The following is a 7,254-nucleotide window of genomic DNA, read 5'->3' as shown; positions in this document are numbered from 1 at the left end:
AAACTTGATCTTTGAAAGGTAGACTAATTCTGAATATATGTTGCTCTCGTCAGTATTATTTTCTTTTCACTATGCTTACGGAAGGGTTTCGAGAATCAAAACTGGAAATAACAGAATCTGTAAGACTCTACGGGTAATCAAGACGGCTAAAAATGGAGCTCAATTTGGCGCATTCTTCATTAAAAGTCTCTGTTGTGGAAGACAGAGCATAAGCGTGATGTAGCATTGTCTTTAATAAAGAGTCTTCATAGCGTTTATCAGTATGACTATGAAAATGCAAGACCAAGCCAGTATTGTTTGACTTTCTATGGACTTGAGTTTCGAGTTTCTTTCCATTCTTGATGATTACAAAGCCCATGAAAGGGATCCTATCATCTACAGGAGGCTTCATCTTGAACGTTAGACTAGGATGTAGATGTTAGGCATTCTTGCAAGAGTATCATCAACGTATCTTCTGCATCGATAAGACATCAAGCCATCGCGTTTGAGTTTCTCTTCGAAGTGGCACATAAAGACGTTCGCCAAAAGGGGGCCAAGAGGGGAGCCCATAGCGACTCCATCGGTCTGTTCGTACAACTGACCATCGAACTGAAAATGGCAATGACGTTACGGTAACGTCGAAAGGTCGTCGATTTTTGCTTTTAAGTCTTAGAATGCTTTTAAGAAATGTTCTGTCGCAATTTTTTATAGTCATATGTTTTTCTAAGTCACTTCTTTTTCGTATACTCAAGATCAATAAAGTTCAACTACACTTTTTCAGACGTCTTGAAAAGTGTAACAAGTGCCTCACCAATTGTCAAGGTGCCATTGAATTTTACGTTTATGTTGGAACTTTGGTGTAACACCAACCTGAACGTAGAAAACCACGCAAATGGAAGAAGTCCTCGCAAAATAATTAAAAGGATGTATTGGGGGAAGAACTAAGATTCAAACTCTGGCAGCTCAAACATCTTAGAGAAGAAGTTCAAAACGCCTACAAAGATCTCAGTGCTCATTTCTTCGCTTTGTCACACTCTTCGTAACAAACAGTACGACGAAATGTTAAAATGCCATGTCAACAAGCTCTCACGCTTAATATCAAAGAAGTTCGATATCCACGAGCACATTAAACAACATGTCCTCACATCGCCTTTCTTTCCTCGGGAAACTTATCATCTGCAGGGGTTTGAAGTTTTCTTTACCTCAGAACGTTTCACCCATTGACCTTCAAGCCAGCTTTGAGAGGACGTATTGGAAAATAGAGCCATTATTGGAAGAAAATGATAAGGAGCTGCCGGCTAGCTCAACTCTACGCTCAGCGTATTCAGCGTACCAGCCCCAATCCCCCCATCCACCCAAGACTCTCGTTAAAACCCTGAATGGTTTAAAGAAACGCGACGACATCGTTATTACCAAACCAGATAAAGGCTCGAGAGTCGTTGTGATGGATAAAACTGAGTACATTCCCCCTTTAAGGGCTGCCTCAGTTGGCAACACTTCCAAATTTAATCCCCTTGATAACAGGTTACCTAAAACTCGTGGGAGACCACCTAAACACTTCCACCCGCTTCTTCAGAAAAAGAAAGAGTTGCGCACAACGCTACATGAAATATTGCCTTAGGAAATTGCAAATACACTCTCGCCAAAAAGTTCCAGGATTGCACATCTCTACGGCCTTCCTAAGACTCACAAAGCCACGTTAAGTATGAGGCCTATTTTACATGCTACCGGAACGTATAATTACAAGCTCGCCAAGTGGCTTGAACGAAAGCTGAAACCACTTTCCATAAACGAGTACACGATTATCGATGCCTTTGATTTTGCTGATGAACTTCGTAACCTTTCTGTTAATGAAGATGATACACTGGTCTCCTATGACGTTACAGCTCTCTTCACCAATGTGCCGTTGGATGAGACTATCAACATCTTGGTCAACAAAGCCTTCACGGATGATTGGTTTAACAAAACCTATGGTCTTAATACATCAGTCAATTCCAGCAGTGCCCATCCCCCCCCCCCTCCCCGGGCAACCGCGGGGCATTTGCTCACGTTTTCAGTCCCGGGGGTGGGGCATCCGCAATTTTATTGTGGCCCGGGGACTGGGCATTTGCGTACCCCGGGGCGACCTCCGGGCATTCGACACACGTGTTTTGGAAAGTGCCATGGATGAGTTCATCGGGAAAGACGAAGCGTTTGTTGAACAATGGCTTGTCCGTCAGGGACTAGAGAAGATTGCAGATGTTTTTAAAGGTATGTTTTCTCAATTTTAGATATTTCTTCATTACTTGTAAGCATATAAATATAAGCGACAAGGTGAACTATATTTTGTTTATCACAAAACAATCACTGACGTGAACACGACTATTCTTTTCACATTCAAAACTAGCCTAGCATTTTTTAAATTCATGAAAGTGGAGTTAAAATACTTAAGGTTTGCGAATTCAAATGATGCGATCTTCAAGACAGATCTTGCGAGCTTAAAATGCAATGCATCATCATTTAAAATGTCTTGATTCTCCACAGAAAAAGTAGCCTGCGAATACAGGCGCCTATCATCGCCCGCGGCTGGGGACACGTCCGCCGCAATCCCAGCTATCCTCTAGCAAACTGTTAAAAACAAATGTAAAGAAATAAATATAATCAGAATCAACTAACACGTACTGTTGTCCTTGAAGTCTTACCGTTGCATTAAAATACTGAACGGTTGACCGTTTTATTCATTGATTAATTAAAAAACTGCGGAGGTGTTGGAAGGCGACGATCCCGCGGGCGGGGCATTTGCCCTCTCTCTTCGTCCCCACCCTGGGGCATTTAGACAGCTTATGTGTCCCCACCCCGGGAATTTGCCCATTTTTTTGAAAAAAATGCTAATGCCCGGGGGTTAGCCCGGGGGGGGGGGGGGATGGGCACTGCCGGAATTGACTGATGTATAACCTGCAACAAGATCAGCTTGTTAAGTTACTTGAAATTGCCACAACCAATCAACTTTTTCAGTTCGATGGTCAGTTGTACGAACAAACAGACGGAGTGGCTACGGGCTCCCCTCTTGGCCACCTTTTGGCGAACGTCTTCATGTGCCACCTCGAATAGAAACTCGAACGCGATGGCTTGATGCCTCATCTGTACAGAAGATACGTTGATGATCCTCTTGCAAGAATGCTTAACAATGATGCTGCCAATATGTTTCTTACCGTCCTGAATGGCCTACATGTACGTCCCAGTCTAACGTTCACGATGGAGCTTCCTGTAGATGATAGATTCCCTTTCATCAGTATTGAAATCATCAAGAATGGAAAGAAACTCGAAACTCAAGTCTACGGATAGTCAACCAATGCTGGCTTGGTCTTGCATTTTCATAGTCATACTGATAAATGCTATAAAGACTCTTTATTAAAGACAATGCTACATCGCGTTTATGCTCTATTCTCCACAACAAAGACTTTTAATGAAGAATGCACCAAATTGCGCTCCATGTTTAGCCGTCTTGATTACCCGTGGAGTCTTATAGATTCTGTTATTTGCGATTTTGATTTTCGAAACCCTTCAGTAAGCATAGTAGAGAGAAATACTGACGAGGGCAACATAGTCAGAATTAGCGAGTCTACCTTTCAAAGATCAAGTTTCTGCTAATGCCGTTCGGAGGCAGTTGCGTGATCTTACATTTTCTCGTGATCTTAGTCATAAGATTGGCCCCACTTTGCGGCCAGTTTTTTAAGGCAAGAAATTAGAACAAGATCTTAAACCTTAAGAAGCTAAGCAAAAGTCAGTATGTGATCTGTGCGATGCAGATTATGTTGGTTTCACAGCCCGACACCTTTTTCGACGTGTTGCTAAACACAAAAATTCGGAAATCGGCAAACATTTTCACGAAGCGCACGGTAGGAGCGATCTTTTGAATGAGTGCCATTTTAAGATTCTGAGAAATCTGTTAAATTAGATTGTTTAGTGTTTGAAATGCTTTACATCAAGAAATTCAAATCTAATTTGAACGTCCAAACAGACTCCATACGTGCGAAACTTTTTGTTTTTAATTTTGTAATTATTTATCACTTATTGTTTGTCTTAGTATTTATAGAACCTAGTTTTTATACATTTTTGATTTGATAATGACGTTACGGTAACGTCGAAACGTCGTCGATTAATAATTCAGCTTTTTAGCCTTTTAAATCTTAGTATGCTTTTAAGAAATGTTCTGTCGCAATTTTTTATAGTCAAATAAATAACGTGGCAATTAACAAAGAGTAATAGTTTGGTACTATTTGGAATGTAGCTTTGCGAGTTAAGACTTCAGCTTGGCAAATATTATTGTGTAACTTGACAAATATTTAACTTCACATTAACTTCACAAACGTAAATTCTTAATTTAATTAATTTACTGTAATATTCCGTGTAACCTCTCATAAATCGATATTTCAACTTTCTGAAGTCTAAGACTGACAAGCTGTGACGAAACCGCGCCACAAAGGTGGGCTCTCTCTAACAAAAAAAACTAAGCATAAACGAACCCGAGAAAACACGCAACAACTACCTAAGTCTACAAGCATTTATTATAACAATTACGCTAAAATAACATTATACTTTAAATAGGGTAACTAACAATAATACAATAAGCTAAATAATTAACCTTAATTTATTTACAAGAATATAATAAACAAGCTAAATACTTCAGTACACTTAATCTATTTACAAGAATATTCCTTAAAAAAAATAGGCGTTTCCGTAGTTCAGTTCAGTTCACCTTGCGTCTGAAGTCCTTGTCCATGAGCTTGACCCCAACAACGTTCCACCAACACATGACACACACAACGAACCAATTCAAACTCCCGTTTATTACTCCCACCTTTCAACTTACTTCTTCCGATTACGTCTTCAGTCAGTCCGCTATATTTCAACTTGACTTCTCTGATTTACTCCAGCTGTCCGGTTTACAACGGCCGACTTCGACAGAACTTTACGCTTGTCCTTCGATTGCTTCGACCAGAACTTTACGCTTGTCCTTCGATGGCTTCAACAGAACTTTACGCTTGTCCTTCGATTGCTTCGACCAGCTATTTAGCACTCGCGTTCCCCGGCAAATGGCTCTTTGTCGTGAATTTAGGAATGGTTTACTGATGGCTTCTCAGTAATGAAAATGTGCTTCCGGACGTGTTCCTGCCACTTTCTAGCCTCGCTCGTAACTACACTTCAACCTGCTTCTTCTACACACAGAAAAACCTCTCAACACGTATCACCCCAAAAAACCCTAAATATGCAAACGCAAGGTGTTACAATCAAAGAAAGGAAAAGAAAACTATTGGTTAAGGACTAATTACAAAAGTATTGAACAGAACTGGTTACGTAATGAAAGAATACAAATCACACAGTCGAGTGTTACGGAATAAATATGATTCTAAACAAGCTGTTCCTATGGGATGTAATTAAGCATTCCATGACACAAGCTAATTTGCATGGCGTGCCGCCAAAAATCCACCATTTTAACCCAGTACTCGTGCTATGTTATTTTTACCCGCTCTGAACAAGCAAGTGAATAGATTATACTTTTTGGTTGAGACATGTCGGTGCTTCGCACTGTTAGGTTACACTATGATTACTTCGCTCATATTGTTCGATTTGAGTCGGTTTCACTAGAAGGGTGCGCTCTAGCTATGTGCACGGACTGTACAAGCAACAGAACGTAACGATTCGCTCGTTCGTTTAGGTTCATGTAGAGAGAATATTATATTCTTACCTTCTTGTGACCACGTGTAATGGCAGAATGCAACTACCCTAACACAGCACGGTGAATGATCTCCATAATAACTTCCCTAAGCATAAACTAAGGTGTATTTCCACGCAGTTCAGTATTCGATTCGTACCTCTTTTCCTTCAGTCGATCAGTACTGCTGTTTCTATTTTGACGTCTCAGTAGTATAGTAACGCGTCTCATTATGAGTGATGAAATCGACAAATCTGACCGGGTCAGGATTATGTTCCTTGTCAAAACTCACATCCGACGGTGCGAATACAGATGAATGTCGTGTCGAGCTGGGTACAAAAAACCATTTTGTTTAAGCTTGTGCTGAGCCAGGAAAGGTATAAAATTCCCACTTTCCATCTGCTGAGGGCTTGTTCCTTGCACGTCCAAGGATTAAAGTTCATCTCTAAAATATTACAGAGAGGGGCTGTCAGAATGTTTGATTACGCTATTAAAGTGGTTTAGTTTAGTGTTTGTATAGGACGTAAAAGACGTAAAGACGTAACACGAGTGTTAATTCCCAACAGTATTTGTACTCTTACAAAAAAAACTAGTTTTACAAGTTAATAGTTAATAGTTTACTTAAGCGCGAACAAGGCACCCGGTTCCAACTTATTTTTATAACAAGCCAAGTACATGGATTGTATAGGGATTTTATTTTACCAAAGAAATGAATTTTCTGTAGCTAGTGACGTAACAATACCCAGCACTCCGTTGGAGGAGATTCTGTCATCCGCGGCATAGATATTGCTAAATGTGGTCTACTTTCACTTTAGTTAGGGTAGCGTTTTATCGTAAGTTGGACTCTTATTTAAAACAGTTCCTCTACACCTCATTTTCTATATTTCATGCTAAAATTAACGGCCAATGTTCATCTTTATGGCCCAGCAAACAGGGCTCATCTAAAGCAACACCCACACATGAGTTATGTATATTTTCTATTTGAGTACGTGAAACAAGACACATAGAATAAAATTATTTCACTACCGAAAACGGATATATAAATGCCAATCTTCAATGGATATAAATACTTCGAGGCTGGTTCTATTCTCCTTCTTTGGAGATGGGTGCTTCAGATGAGGCTAACCTGCTCATAGTTTGCTTTCTTTCATGAAATATTTTAAATGGTGGATTTGATTTTTAAGCACTACAAATCACACTTTTATGACTCCGCAATTAGCTGGCGTGCAATTATAAAAAAAGCATAAACGCTAACAGGATGACAGACCCTCGGTATGTCACTCATCAAATATGACCTCAGCAGAGAACATTTTGAGTTATAACGATGATATCATGGATGACAAATTACTTCTTAGTTTTGGCGCGGAATTTCAACGTTAATTTATAATTTCCCATGTATATTTCAAATTGCCATTACAACGTTTTGGCAAAAAAAAGAGAACACGATTGTAAGTGTAATTTGTCAACCATGATATGAAAAAGTAATCAAATAGTACTACTAATTCCTAGCTCTCCTCTGGGAGAATAGGGCCATTAATCAAATAGTATACTAGTGAAATTAAGAAATAATTTCATTTGCG

General features: G+C 39.7%; 1 pseudogene; it reads left to right on the top strand.

The window, feature by feature from the left end:
* Window positions 1-845: 845 nt before the first annotated feature.
* On the top strand, window positions 846-4,083 carry LOC145498526 (uncharacterized; annotated as a pseudogene).
* Window positions 4,084-7,254: the final 3,171 nt, after the last annotated feature.

The sequence above is a fragment of the Orbicella franksi genome, chromosome 9 (genome assembly GCF_964199315.1).
Source record: "Orbicella franksi chromosome 9, jaOrbFran1.1, whole genome shotgun sequence".
NCBI lineage: Eukaryota > Metazoa > Cnidaria > Anthozoa > Scleractinia > Merulinidae > Orbicella > Orbicella franksi.
The sequence above is the reverse complement of the archived record's forward strand: the minus strand, read 5'-3'. Positions and strand labels throughout refer to the sequence as shown.